Source organism: Sipha flava, unplaced genomic scaffold, assembly GCF_003268045.1.
Source record: "Sipha flava isolate LNK unplaced genomic scaffold, YSA_version1 38_pilon_pilon, whole genome shotgun sequence".
Classification (NCBI taxonomy): Eukaryota; Metazoa; Arthropoda; class Insecta; order Hemiptera; family Aphididae; genus Sipha; species Sipha flava.
Window position 1 is genome coordinate 1,383,249 of NW_020273099.1, and position 16,225 is coordinate 1,399,473.

Sequence of the window (16,225 nt, forward strand, 5' to 3'; positions counted from 1 at the left end):
CATCCCTCTTCCCACAAAGTGCAAAACTGAAAACAAGTGTCTACAACTGTTCATTAAAAAAAAAAAACCACTCGCTTTACTCGCAATCAAATTTCCTTATTTCAGTACACTATAGTACAATATTTGTCACTAATATGAAATCCGTTTTAATAACCGATTTTTAATTACATTAATAAATTTTTAGAAAATTGTCTTTTATAAGACTGATTCGTGGTACCCTTGGGTCTGAATGTTCCATTACCATGCAAATCAAGATTATACTAATGCCTACAACTCAATAAAATATTCATAAATAGATATACATTTTATACGTTACTAACTAAATAATACTTGTAAAAATAATTCTACAGCATTACGTTTTTATTTCACGTAATTTTATTTATTTTTCATTCATAATAATTTTCTTTTGAGAATACGAAAAATTCGATTTGTTTTTATTTAAAGTCACCGTAAAAGATTTTCCATCATCTTAAATAGATTAGAGAGGTCATTAACTCCCCGAATCACTCCTTAAACATGGTCCTTCGAATACCTGAAACAAACAATATGCAGATTATTATTCAATTAATTTCGATCTCAAAAGAACAGTCGTGAAATGACCATAAGTCGAATAATATAGTTTTCTTGTCCAAAATACTGCATAAAGATTTAACATTAACACGGATTCATTCTATAAATAATTCATTTCAGCCGTATTATAACGTACAATTATTCAGTATAAACAGGTTGTGTTCTTCGATCACTGCTTTTTATATAATTTCTACACTTGTAATTTATACCATCAGAATAGGTTTCGTAGTCGTACACGTATTGCACGGATTTTATAATTTTAATTTTAAAACAATCGTCTCTAAGACTTATTTTTCCTTCCAATATCGATCTTATTGCAACAAACGTGGACAATACTGTTTTCACAAATCACACTTTAGCTTTCCGAAGACTCTTATCTCGATAAAATATTTACCGCACACAACAGAAAACGATGGATATGCGTTGGCAAACGCTCATGGGTCAAATTTTAATAAAAATCTTAAAGGTCAAGAGCAAAATTGATAATTTCTATAAAAAAAAAAAAAAACAAGATTATAATTAGGTCAGTAAAAAATGTATCAAAAGAAAATTTCAACATGTTTTAATTTTTATACTGTGTTTTCGATTGAAAATTTTTCATTATCTTCGAAACTATAGAAGTATATACGAACCAAATAAATTACTTGCACTAGGCAATTAATTAAACCTTATGGTATTTTTATCATTAATTATCAAGTGTACTAAACTTGAGCGTGAGAAGTGTGTATTATTAGTTTTAAAAACAAAATATCCATAAATTCAGTTTGAAAAGTGTTATTTCAATTCCGAAGAAAAGAAAAACTAAAGGTGGATGTTTAATATATACCTACTAAAGTATCAATATCGCGCATAAATAAATACATTTTGAAGAAATAAGTTGAATTTACTACGATTAAGTTGCTTTTATGTTAAATGAAAAAAAGTTTTTTAATTGACTTCTGCTAATAAGTTTATTTTTCTTACCGTTCGTCGGATATCAAAACCCGTTTATTTTAGTAACAAAACCGCCGTCTGACGTGAGGGATATTTTAACTTTAATGTGTTCGTCATACTATAATATGAATAATTTCAACGCGATCGAGTAAACTACTACACCTTGTTAAGCATCTGATTTTAATCATAATTAATATATTTTATGAATAGAGATCGATCTGATGTTTGCTAAGTGTGGTTTGCGAAAAATAATACCATCCGTGTTACTATCGGAACGTTTGGTTTGCGTCTCAGATGAACACTTTTTTTTTTTTTTTTTTGGATCCTATTGAGAGACATCTCGTTTAAAGTTTTATTATATTTTCTTTGGTAGACTCAAAGATTACCTATGAGCAAGACTCTACGACTTGTTTGCGCTATATCGTGTATTTTGATGTGGTTTTACAGCTGTACGATTTCGTGCACCCATGATCGGCGTAAAATATGGGAAAAAATATTAAAAACTTGATCGGCTCATGATACGTTACGGATTAAAAAAAACAGCGAAAGAACATAATGGCCGCTCATCGTCAAATATGATAATTAATAAAAACGCATATATTTAAACACGCGGTGCACGTGCATAATAAAGTTTCACTTACGTTGAGTAGCGACAATATTAACATAAATGACCCTTGTTTTTATCTTAAATTTCTTGTTAAAATCATGTATACTTTAATGGATTTCATCCTAATTAAATGTTTGTTTTGAGTACGCTTACCAACGAAATGTATTCATTATTCAGTTTCGTAAACTTTATAACATAATAACGGTAATAATGACAATGCATTGGCGGAATATGACTACTATTATGCGTGTAACCACATCAGTAACGATCTGATAAATGCGACTGATGTGTAGTAATATTGTTTCGTTGGTTCATTTTTTCTTTCCGCGTCACAAGTTTGATTTTTAATACCTTTCTCATATATTCGAAAAAACGCATCAGTGTACGAACCTGAACTCGTGTGCGCGATGATCACTGCAAGCAATACGCGTGCGATCCACCAGATATCTTTCACTAAGAATTATTTTTTCGGTACGTTGATTTCAAGTACGAGTTTAACAGATCAATGCATCAATAAAATTCACCCATTCTTGTGTTTCACCCGACTGTGAAGAATCTACCTAAAGAGTTTCACCCTTTTTTTCATCAGCGTTCTAAACGTCACATTTTTTTTTTTCAATCCGAAGATTGGTTTTTAACAAATGTTTTACAATAAATGGTTTCTCCATTTTTCTCTATCATTCGCCACATTCTTAAGTTCCCTGCAGGAAGTGACTCCTGCATCCTGCATTATTTGGCTAATGTATCTCGTCCTAGGTCTTCATCTTGATTTATACCCTCTATCTTTCCTTCGGTTATTAAACTATGCAATTCATCTCCATGCCTCAACGTGTGTCCTATCATCTGCCATCTCCTTCTCTTTATAATGTCTATCAATGTTCATTTTTCATCTATTATTCCCAGGATGTCTTCATTTGATCTTCAGTCCAGATTATTCTCTGCATCTTTCTCCAACATCACATCTCCGGAGCTTCTAAAATTTCTTTTTCTTTCTTATTTATTGTCCAGGTCTCACTTCTGTATAATGCATCCACCTATTTAGTATTAAAGGCACTGCTGCTCACTTTCAGGTTCATTTTTTTCACAGGCATGGACTACCGTGGGAGTATTCTGGTCCTCACCCACAGAGGTAAAAAAAACGCCACATACATAAATAAAAAAAATATTTTTATATATTTATGTAAAATAAATAATTAAACTGTTTAATACTTAGCGAATAGCATAAAAAATCTCTGGCATTCAGGAATTCATCGGAACCTCTTCATCTAACCCCTAAGGGATAGGATAATTAAAGGATAAATAAGGGATAATCCTTTGATAATCTGTAATCTACTGAATTATTTATTAACTATTAAACAATGTAAATTTGAATGTGTTATTATTTTTCATTAACATCATTATTGGACTTCAGTGATAATACTTTTGATACTCTTCGTCTCGAACCAAACGCGAAACCGATTTTTTCTGCCGTCCAATGCAAAACACGCTTCTGCGATATTATGAGTCATATCCCGATCACGTAAATGTCAGCGCGAGGTCGCCATCAGGTATCAACAATTCCCTTTCATCTCAGCAGTCGAAAGACCTATCCGGGCTGACTTTCGCCCTAGATAACGAAATGCTAGACCGGCCGTTAGATCATCGCCACACTAGTGCGGTACCTGCTACAAGAAACTTTTAAGTTGTCATTCCGGTCGATCAGATGCGTTTCACCCGGACCCGCCAAAACGCATGGGCCGACGAGAATCTTTGATGCGTGCGGACTTCGATCCTCTGTGGTGCCACGGTGACACCTCAATCCGTCCGACCCACTAGTATCCGGAGGTCTTTGGCCGTCGGGAGAATCAACGTGCTACTGACCTCAGCGAAACGCGTGAAACCCCGTGGACCGATGGGAACGGCTTTAAAATCAAAAACTTATCAAAAAATACACGGATAAATGATCGCATCACTGATCGAAAGTGCATCGCGAACCGAACCTATGAGCATATGAGCGTCATAGAGAATATTTTTTCAATTGTTAGTGCCACACACAGGTTCACTACTAGACGGTCGAACATTTCTCCGGTTCACGGAATAATTATAATATTATTTCAATATCAACGCGCATCGGTCTTTGAGACCACGATTAATGGACGTTAAATGTCACCGTACGGATTTTTAGAAGCTCGCACGTTCAAGAGTAAAAATATTGCAACCTCTGCTCAGCGGCAAAAACACGGGATATTCCGACCGGTTGCGTAGCCATGCGTGTTCCTTGCTACTACCGCCGAAAAACGGTACCGCGGTAATTGGACGATCCATCGACCCCGTTTTGCGCATGGATCATGGGCGTAACTAGAGCCCAAATATTGGTGGTGCTGAAATCGCTGAAAACAAAATCAAACGGTATTTATCCGTGATTAACATAGATCATATAGATCTGAAAAAAAAAACAAACACGAGTGCTACATTTTAACTCAGGGGTGCTTAAAACCCTATTGCAACCTCCTCCCCCCAAGTTGCGCCAATGGCATGGATCCCGCACGAGTCGTACCCCGCGAGTAAAGTCGGCAACGTATCGTCACGTTCGCGTGCAACACATGATTTTAAGTATGCGTAATCTTGTCAGGCTTTTAGATCTAAAACGTGAAATAAATACGTTGCTTCCAACCGGCTTAATGTTTGTTACGAAATAGGTGCTCGGTCGAAAACGGAGACCGTCGTACCGCTGCACGCAGGACGCCCGTCAGGCCGACGAAGGAAATTATCGAAAAACCGTGTCTGCCTCCAGACCCCTCGCACTCTACACTTGTTTGTTGTGCCGCTGTTGTATTTCGTAGCATGTGGCGCAACTGTTTCGCGAGAAGGAAAACTAATACCCGATTTACACGGATCCATACGAATCCGCAGCAGCGTCCGGACTCGATCGTTTTGCCGAGCCGTTGGAAAGATACTTTTAGACGTCGTGTCCATTGAAAACACGATCTTCGGACGAAATGGGAAAAACCGAACATTGCACGCGCTATTAATGTAATTGGAAAATGTTGAAAACCGTTCTCCCGACAGCTTACGGAAGTTTACGTAAACTTATTGAAAATATTGACGTTTCTTAACGCAAATGTATGACGTTGACGCGATGGAACGCGCGTTTTTGTTCTGCACTTCTGTCGGCCCGCGATTGCGAAAACGATACGCGTGAGAGAATCGAAAAATTTTAAAACTTCACGCGCATGTAAAGGAGGTAGGTTAGTATAAACACGAAACTGACTATTATTTGGAAAAAAAAAAAAACGGTTTCCGACGTGCGTAGTAGCCCGCGCGGACGTGCTAACGACTTTCTTCAGCGCGTTAATCACAATGTACAATAAAAATATTTAATTTCGACAATCGTAATTTGGTGTGTATATCATATTCTTAATTACGATTCTTTATTGCTTTCGGACGCTGGTTGTGGAGTTGTAAAAGTTAATTGAATCATTCCTAGTTCTATTTCGTGTATTATATTTCCTTCAAGTCCATTACGCGTTGTGTGTTTATGTAAAAAACAAATAAATAAAAACATTAATCGTCGAAAACATTTAAAGCCGTGTTCAAATAAATTGAATAAAATGATTTCATTGCTAACTTTGAATATACGATAACATTTATATACACTTATATGTCCGAAACATCGAGCCGGTATTTTTAACTATTTGAATTTTTTTTTTTTAGATCTTATTGAGCACATTTTTATTTTATGTTTATTCTTGATTACATATCGTACTGTTGGAAATCAAATTTAAAATTATAAACTATGAGATGAACACGCGTGTTTGTAATTATAACTTTGTAGAATCTACACGAACAAAATCCGTGGACAGTTGTAAAATAATGTTGTAAAATATTGGCATTCTTGATGGAATCGTAATTATAATTATAGTTGTATAATATTTACGTGTACATAAAATTATGTGGTTACATTATGCGTACAGACGTAAAATGAATAAGTCCCAAATCAAATGTTTAAGGATTTATATTAATACAATATGCGTTTAATAATTCTTAATAATTGTTTTATAACTCTAACTAGAAGTTAGAAACTTTTGTTATACATAAGTTCAAGTGTATGAAAAATAATTATTAGACATTAATCGTGTGATTATTAGGTTATAATAGTTGTTTCGTAATAAACTGTAATAACTATACAATACAATTAAATTAATATTTTATTTTATTTTATTTAATATTTTTATGTCACACCGTGGGAATGTCGTTAGTTAAATTCCCCTTGGATAGTTGGATGTATAATATTTCATAGGATGATTATTATTTTAAAATTGAGATATTTGATACTTCTAAGATTGTAATTCATTTTTTTTTTTTTTTTTTTAATGTTTGCATTACACCGTTATTACAGGAGAAAATGATTATGAATTTAATATCCGAAGTCTTTTTAATCGAAAAACTAATAAAGAATTCTGATGTTGAAATGTTTACCACTGAGTTATTATTTAAGATTAATATATCGCGTGATAATATCTCGTACCGTCCATGTTGCTTACGTACAAGTATAGAAAAAATCTCATAAGTATATGACATTACATCGTATCGAAAAAAAATGTGCACTTGACTGTTTGTTCAATTTACTATTATACATTTCGTGTTTGGATCCGTCCATTGAAATCGGTAGTCAAAGAAACATGGTAGTTAATAATGTCTTATGAATATTATTGAACACGAAAAATGCTTACGGTAGATATCTTCTATACGTTTAAAATAAACGTTAAAACACACGGTTTTGTTCATTTTTTAATTGTCTGTACACTAAACGTTCTCGATGAATGATAGAGCTAGTGTTCAAATCACCACCTACGAAAATAATTAATAACAATACGTGCCACCTATGGTAATTACTTGTCTACGGTTTCATACGCTCGTACGGTAGGTAGAACCTTGTAACGCGTTGCCGAGACCTTGGATCCGTTTTAATTACACGCCGTGATCGCATCGTTAAGACTTAAAGCAGGTATGACGAAACGGCATTACGATCGAGCACTCTAACGCACACAATCTTGTGAAAAAAAAAAATAAATAAATAAATAGAAATCCGTGTTCGAGATCTTACGGTGCGGAATTTATTGAACCCAGAGTATACGAGTACACGTGCGCACGTACAATACGCTGTTCTAGAATCTCCTCGGTGAAATAATCGCGTACTAAAAAACCTTGACACGCGGTCGAATTACACGTGCATATGTTATAATATATAATGAAGTACGAGTCCATCAAAACGTCGTTCAGTCCTGTGAGATATATTATAGCCGCGACGACTGAAGTTCGAAGAACGTGTTAACTGCCACTCCCCCTACCGGTAAAAAAAACTAATAAAAATTATGCAAATAATTAGAAATTAGCAGTTCGCATAAAATCGTAAGACTCGTAACACTCCTTCCCATCCAAAATCGAAAATCCATGGGGGGAGGGGGTTGGCAACACATCCCACCAGCCCCTTTCCTGGTAAAAATTAATACATTAAAAAAATATTTTTTTTGTAAATAATTAGCATACAATTCGTATGAAATAATTGTTATTATGAAAATTAGTACATATTTTAAGTATTTAAATCGTACGTATATTTTATGGGTTTTTTTGAAATGAAACAATATATTATTTTGTATATTTTTTTAGTACTGTTAGCATAAAAATTTTTACTTTTCAAATTGTCTACGATAAGAAGGGAGAGGTTGAATCCCTTAAACCCCGCAGTGTCTACGGTCCTAACAATATTTATATTCCTAGGTTACTAGTATCTTTTATCCAATATCTATAGTCCTTCTTATAATTAGTGAATTTTTATTTTTACCCAATACGTTTGTACACGGTGACCTGTTGATTTTATGTGTGAAATAAGCTACTTTACACTTCTTATTAAAAAAAAAATGTAACATTTACAATTATTAGAGTATTGTCTACAGTTATAAAATCAAATATAATTATATTAACCTTTAATTTTTATGAAAGAAACGAAAAATTATTCAATTACAATTTAAACATTTGGTGACGTTTAACTTTTTAGGAACAATTATCGATTAGAATACATAATTACTAATTGAAGTAGTAGCAAAATTAAATTATAAAAATTACTTTGCTGCAACAAATTTGACATTTATCTTGCAGATTATCAAATAAATAAACTTAATGGTCTTTTTTAATTTTTTTTATAAAATGCATAAATTTTTTTTTTCGTGCAGGTTTTAGTGCTTTGTAATGTGTTCAGGTTAATTAATATCGACTATAAAAATTACAATTTACTCAAAAGCATAATTTTTACTTCTAAAAATTAACTTTAGTTTAGCGTTTTTTCATATTATGAATTAGATTTTTCATATACATTTGTTATGTTTATTATTCTACAACAAATATATTGTTACTATGCTATTTAAGCAATATATTATTAGTATATAATATTATGTATTATTTTGTTACAATTTATTCGTACAAAACTACGCATATTATTGTTGCGATGCAGAAATAATTTGTTTAAATATATTATATTATATGTTTTAACTTTTAAATGTTTGTAAAATTAACTTTTTTGTTTTTTCTTTTGTTTACTTTTTACGCATTTGTAGTATCTAGTCATACAAGTTGAAAAAGTTCAAAATAGAATAATTATAAAGTTACACGAATTTAAAAATAAATATTATTTACGTTTTCTTTTGGCGCTTCTTGCATAACGACTAGATTATATCCTGTGCACGGGTATAACAGCCCGTCCAAGTGAAATTCATCGTCATAAACTGCAACGGTTCTTTCTGCATGCACGGAGATGTCACGTCCATAACATTATGTTGTTTCTTTTGCAAAACAAAATTAAAAAGGATGTTGGACCCGTCATCGTCATAACCTTCTGCACTCGTTTCCTTTACTCTAGGTCGGCGTTTCTCGTCCTCGCTTTCATTCTCGTACCCCTTGACCTCTTGCCATCGTTTTACGTATCCCCAAATGTCAATTTTTGTGTTCCTACATAGGATTGATAACAAATTATAAAATTAGTTTCAATGGAAAATAATTATTTTACTAAAAAATAATTATGAAGTATTTATTTTAATCAGTTCGCGCTATACAATTTTTATAAAAAAAAAAAAAAAAATTTAAATATTACAATTTCATTTTAATATGATCCTTTGAGTTGTTTTTTAACACTTGATTTTTAAAGCCGGGTCTCACAGATGATAAGTTAATTCACAAGTCTGAACTCACAGTAAGTGTATTACAGAACCTATTTTTAATGAACGTGTACGACGAAAAAGCCTTTTCCACAAACACAGTGCTCGTATCAAATATTTCATAAATAATTTATTAATTCAAATATATAAATTTTTATATTTTCCGTCATTACCCTTTTTTTCACGAGACCCTTCTCGTAAGTTTTCGCGTACCACCAGAAATACACGTACCCCCTGATAGAGTAATGCTGTCCTAGGTTAATCCTCACATCTTCTTTAGATAAAAATATAAATCATCTATTATTTTATTTAGATCGAAATCTAAACTTTATCTATTTATCTATCTTAGATGAACACTTTATGTATCTACTGTTTATTTATGATATTCAATTACATTTTGAGTGCTTCAGGGACATGGGGATTTTGCCGCGCATCGTTTGCATAACTGTGACAAAAATATTCATTAATGAAAATATAAAGTTAAAATTATATGATTGATAAAGTACCCATACCCTAATGAATATTAACCAAATGTAGCTATTATTTATCGAAAATATATGTATATTGTAGGCTCCACCAAGAATAATCATTTAAGATAATGATATTATAGCCTTCGGTCGATGGATAACAATAACTATGATCGTGGTCGTCATCTACTGTTTCTTGAAAATAAATCCTTCTATCCACGCGAAGCAGTTTTCTTTTCGTTAATTTTGTATTAATAAATTGTAAAATATCGTGACTGGTAAGCCTACGGCCTTGATCGTTCGCTAGTGTTTTTCCAACAGGTTCGGTCTTACCGTGGAAAGCGTCAACGCTTAAATGAGATTCGGTAATAAATATATACTACTAAATTTTCACCTAAATGTTTATATTCTTATCATATTAAACACTTAAAAATCGAGGTACATTTCAAACACTTCAAACTAATTTTTTTTTTGTTTAATTGGACTTTTAAGACCATCCCGTCTCACAAACAATATTCCATCCTTCTCTATCCAATACTAGATTTCTCCAATCGGTAACACCTCCTAACTGTTCAACATCCTTTTTTATAATATTTTCCCATCGCATTCTTGATCTTCCCAGAGGCCTTTTACCTACAGGATTTTGTTCAAACACTGCATGTAATAGTAGATTTTGGCTCCTCCTAGCATGGCCAGACCACCGTAGTCTTCTGTTTCTGGTAACTTCCAATATGTCCGAACTACCAAATAATGTTCCCAGCTCTATGTTCTTTCTTCGTTTCCACTCCCCAGTTATTTCGTCTTTGACAGGACCATATATTTTCCGCAACACTTTTCTTTCAAAGACCATGAGTCTATGTTCATCCATTTTTCTAAGTGACCATGTTTCCGAACTATACAATACAACCGGTCGTATCAAAGACGTATATAATTGTTTTTTCATTCTTCGCGATACTGCTCGTGAGTTTAGTACTTTAGTCAGTCCATAGTAAAATGTATTCCCAGCTTGAATTCTAGCTGCTACCTAGTTTGCTATAATATTTTTTTCAGTCAAAATAAAACCTAGATATTTGAACTGTTTTACTCTTTTAAATTCATAGTGATCTATTTTTATGGACTGGCAAATAGGTAATCCCCGTCTACTCATAAGCATATACTCCGTTTTTTCTTCATTTACACAAAGTCCTAATTTTGATGCTACTTTATACAACCTACTGAATAAAGTCTTCAACCTATTCTGAGACTCTTCCATCAATACTATATCGTGAGCATAAGCAAGTAGGCCTATCGATGTTTTTTATACCCTCGTTAAACCTCAAACTAATACATAATGTTTTATTCGACAATTTAATATAAAACCATTGTTTCTTAAAAATGTATTATTTAAATAAATTGTTACTATCTTTTATCTTTTATCTGCTCACAAGTCGGTGCGAAAAAATGTCTGGATCAGCGGAGAACAAACCGGGAGTCGTCGATACTTTAACACCGAACGAACAACTATGCCACTGCAAACATAACGTGTATATACACACAATTTTCGTATGTCTGTAAAGGGTGATCCCATAGAAGTAGATAAATTTGAGGCTCGTGGATCAAAAATGTTCACCGGTCTGAACAACGGTTATTACAAACGAGCTTCGTTGCCGTGAATGAGGTTGGAAACGAATCGGATGCAGCGATTATCGTTCAATGTTATGGCCCGTAACGAGAACGGTTCGCTCGCACGCAGGTTCGTAGCGACCAAATATTGCGCCCGGGGTGAAACTTCAAAATACGTCCTTAAGTATTTCAATTTATAAAAGAAACTCACAAAAAAACTGAATATTTTTTATAAACGCGATATAAATAATGATTTTTCTTTATAATTATGTAAGCGTTTGTTAATTTTATTTAAATCAATAACTTATCAAAATGTAAATATACGTTGTAATTATAAGTTGGTACATAGGTATAACATAATTATATTTATAAGTTATATAAGTAAATAGATAAACACATAAATACATAATAATACTTTAAATTATAAGTAAAAATTATTATTTATAACAATTAAATTGCAAATTTTTCATTTTTTGCTTCCTCCCAGAAATCGCGCTCGAGACGTAGGCACCCCTAGCCCTCCTCCCTTGGCTACGGCCCTGCACGCACGGTACTGCTACGGATAGGGAACACCGTTGATAATACTGTTACCGCGTCCACATGGTTAAGTTATAATAATCGCGTCGTGTGTTACACGCGTCCTCCCGAGTTGGTGAACCACTTGAAGGTGACTTGGCCACCGTCGAAGTCGCCTTTTGTAAAACGCGCGAGTGAAATATTATATTCCAGTTCGCTGTGCAGGACCCAGTCGCCTTTTTGACTTGCCATTGCGACCGGGTCGACTGCGGTAAAGAGTTAGTTTTTACACTCGCAGACCTTCGTCCGGGGGACGGGTGGCGGTTGAGCGGACGAGGCAAGGGATCGCGAATAATTAACGGCGGTGGTGATCGGGAGGGATGAAAAAAGTTTATGGTGACTCAGGATAATTAAAAACTATAAAACACCATCTGTTTCACGCGAACCTTCTAACGGTCGAGACCCGAGCGCCCACGCCCCACCCATCACTTCGCACTCGGCCGCCAGCGCATTTAATTAGAATATTATAGTCGGACCGCGAGCGGGGGAGAAAGAGAATTTTTTTCCTTTTTTGAAAAAAGAAGAATATAAATTAACGCGTTAAAATGTATAAATCGCGTTTCGATCGAAAACTTCACCTTTGCCACACCACTGCAGCCGTTCCAATGTGCAGCTGTATCGGGTGAAATCGGGTTCGCTAATGCTGCAAACGACCCGCGCATCGATAATCTACGATCAATAGGACTGGTAGGACTTTCAATAATTCGTTTTGCAACAGTCCCCATCGAATCGCTTGGAAAAAAAACCGTCCAAAATTCAACACTCTAACACCGGCCGGAAGTTTATTTTCTCGCACTAACGAGTAACAGCCGTGATAAATCAATGGATTTTAATAAAAAAAAAAATTAAAACATGACACCTCAACTTCATTTGTAATTACGATGACTTATAACTGATAACAATAATAATGTAATATGATATTTTTCCTACTCTTTATATTATAACGAATTAAAAATGTTTATTGGCTGTAATCGATGATCTTATTGTTTTTAACGCATTTTCTGTTGCACATATTATAGATTAATAACTTTTAGTTATAAAATAAACATTGTTTTTTATTTTTTATCGTACGACTTGTTAGAATTTACTTAAGATACTAAATGTTGGCTTAACTTGATGCGAATACTGCTAACATTACCGTACAACAAATTATTTACAGCCAGCTTTCCGTAAATAAATTCATTTTTAATTAAAACAAAAAAGTAATTAATTTGAAAAAGTTTTGATTCGTTAACGATTAAGTAAAAATCTAAATTATTCGCTCGACGAAACCAACTAATTAATAGTTTTATTTAATTATTTAAATTTGTTTTAAATTTGAGAAACGCTATTATTTTCTTCGCACCAAAGTTCTATGGAAGTAAAAAAATAACAACCCGAGGTCGAGGGAACTATTGTAGATATTTCGTAACGAATTATGTAAACTCGTTGGTTCATTTAAATGCTAAACAATTAGTATATATACTAAAAAATTACTCGTATTATAACACACACGCGTCATAACAAATAATCGAAAACATTCGTTTTTAGCTTTTTTCGCGGCTAACGTACTTCGTTGTGAGTGAATAATTAACGTTCGCTGTAGAGTGTCAGGTCGGAACTATAACGACGTTTCGTCAACCGAAAAAAAATAATTGTAATTCTGTTGCGTAATTGAATAAAAAATATAAACCAACATTTTTTTAACTTGGCGAGGGAAGAAAAAGCGAAATTAATTTATGAGTAATAATTTACCTTATTAAATTTCACCGTACAAATCCCGACGAGGGTTTAAAATATTGTTCTTGTTTCCCATACATTTAGCGTGGAAGTATAAATTAATGTCTACAATATTAGAAAGAAAAAAAAATCACTTGATTATTAATCAATCACAGTTTATATTTTAAAAATGGAAAACAAAATTCGTAAACGATTTTATTTTACTCGTTACGTGTTTCAACTGGCTTGGAAATGGGGCAGCGTAAATGGGCGTTCAAAACTATAACTCGACTCCGTCACCGGTAAAACTTCAGAGGAAGTATTCCATTGCTTACCCCCTCGACACAACTGGTACGGTTACTCCGCGGTAAAAACGCTACCGAGCAAAAGGAATTCTCTTGATGCGGAATATCATATTTACCCTTGTACGTATACGCTTGCGACGATTTTTCGTTTTTTTTTAACGTCGGGATGACGTGGGTTTTTATCCCTGTTGGGTTACAGACCAACAGCAAAACAAACTATTAGCGTTTTCGCGGGAAACGCGTGACCCGAAATAACTTTTATGTATACTTTTTCGTGTTTTCTGTTTATTATTAATATTAGGATTTTCTTCCGACGGACGAATTCGCGTACCGGATGAAATTGCCAAAGTCGGATTAAATACGGTATTCGGATTGGACGTTTAAGATGTTTTACTCGATTTATCGTTCCGCAGTAGTTAGCCGCGTTGAAAAAGTTTCGGAATTAATAATTGTCCCGGTAGATAAAAATCTCGAGCTCAATGATCTCGGCAATAATTGTTTAATAGATTGAAAATAACGCCGACAACAGTGCAGGTGAAATGCAACGGCGTAAAGTTTAAAAACTATTAGACGTAAATTAATTTACCATTAATAAAAAGCGCAGAATATATTATCTTCGCTTTAAGTACCTGTATATGTATGGCACGGTTTCATTTATAAATAATATTTAATGGAGCGGAAGTCGCGTCGAAGTCGTTAGAAAAAATTATTTCTTAACGTATTACTTTGACTGAACATAATGCTATCGGCAAAGAATCGCGTGGTTGAACTTGATAAAAAAAAAATATATATATTAATGTTTGTTGTTTTAATAGCATAACCATCAAATCACGTACCCGGAAAACTGGAAATTTCGGGACGACGAACAAAATGTCACGTGAATAAATAAATGGTAACCGAATATACAACATACTGCATAGTATACGTTCTGTTTCATGGTTATTTAAAACAAAATATTACGTTTCCCGAAATGTAAATAACATTTTTGACATTTCCTTTTATTTTCTTGTTTCATGCACATCCTTTGTGTAAATGTTATTACGCATTCTGTCAGAAAAATACAGAAATAAGATAATGCAAACTTTCGTTCAAAATTAGATTTTTGAAATACTATTTCTCAAGTAGATTATACTTCAAAACTACTGAGAACAAAAAAGAAAAAAAAAACCAGACAGCAGACGCGGTCCTTTCACAAAATCACTTTTGTACACGACATCACGTCAAAATAATATTTAGGTAGGTAAACTCTCCATGCACTTTGTTCGTTTACTTTTGCTTACCGGTAGGGGATGATCATATAGCCGGTGCGGAATTCAAGTGTAATTATTTTAAGTTAAATTTACTTTATCTTTTCACGTTTCGTACGCATTTCACGCTGCACTTTAATATTTGTAATTAGTCGTAATTAACTATAGCTACGTCGGATGTTACTTTTGTGAGCAATGTTCTACTTTTTTTTCTTTTTTTTTTTTTAATTGAATAAAATAATGTACATTACGCAAATAAATACACGTTTATTACTGCGTAATGTGAATTAATAATCTACTACCCGGTGATGATCAGATAATATCATATTAATATAAATCTCATTAAACTACTTAAATGGAATAACATTGAATGTTGTCGCTCTTAGGTGTACGTGTTAATGATACCAATAAAAATATAAAATACTTATAATCACCAAATAATGGATATTACGTCGTATCAATTATAATATTTTTGAATTTACTTTTTTACGGTTGGATTTATAATGTAATGCCTTTTATTACATACTTGTTCTATTTTTCGTACAAATATTGATCCTGTAGTTTCTTGCGATAACAAAAAAATGACCAAGCATAATAACTGGGTTATTATTTTAATTTTGCATTCGAACTCCACAATATTCTCGCTGTGATTTATTTTTCTATGAATAGAACTGCGATTAAAAAAGCTGTTGTATATACTCCAAGAATCGGCGTTAAATTCTCATAATAATTTGAATCATAGAGTTTTGAAATACTTGAGTGCGTATTTTCTAGTAAAAGTTAATATAGAAGATTTTAATCCATTATTTTGATGGTTATTATTTTATTATTTGTGGTTATTGTATTATACCACTATGTATTATAAGATAATAATGTAACACGGGAAAATCTGATGTTGAAATATGCCAAATGTTACTGTGCATTATAAAACGTATTTTAATATCCATAGTTAATAAACGTATTAATTTAGCGTACCACCGGTTCCTCGACGGTGCCACAAAAATATTAAATTACTAAGTGATTGGTTTGG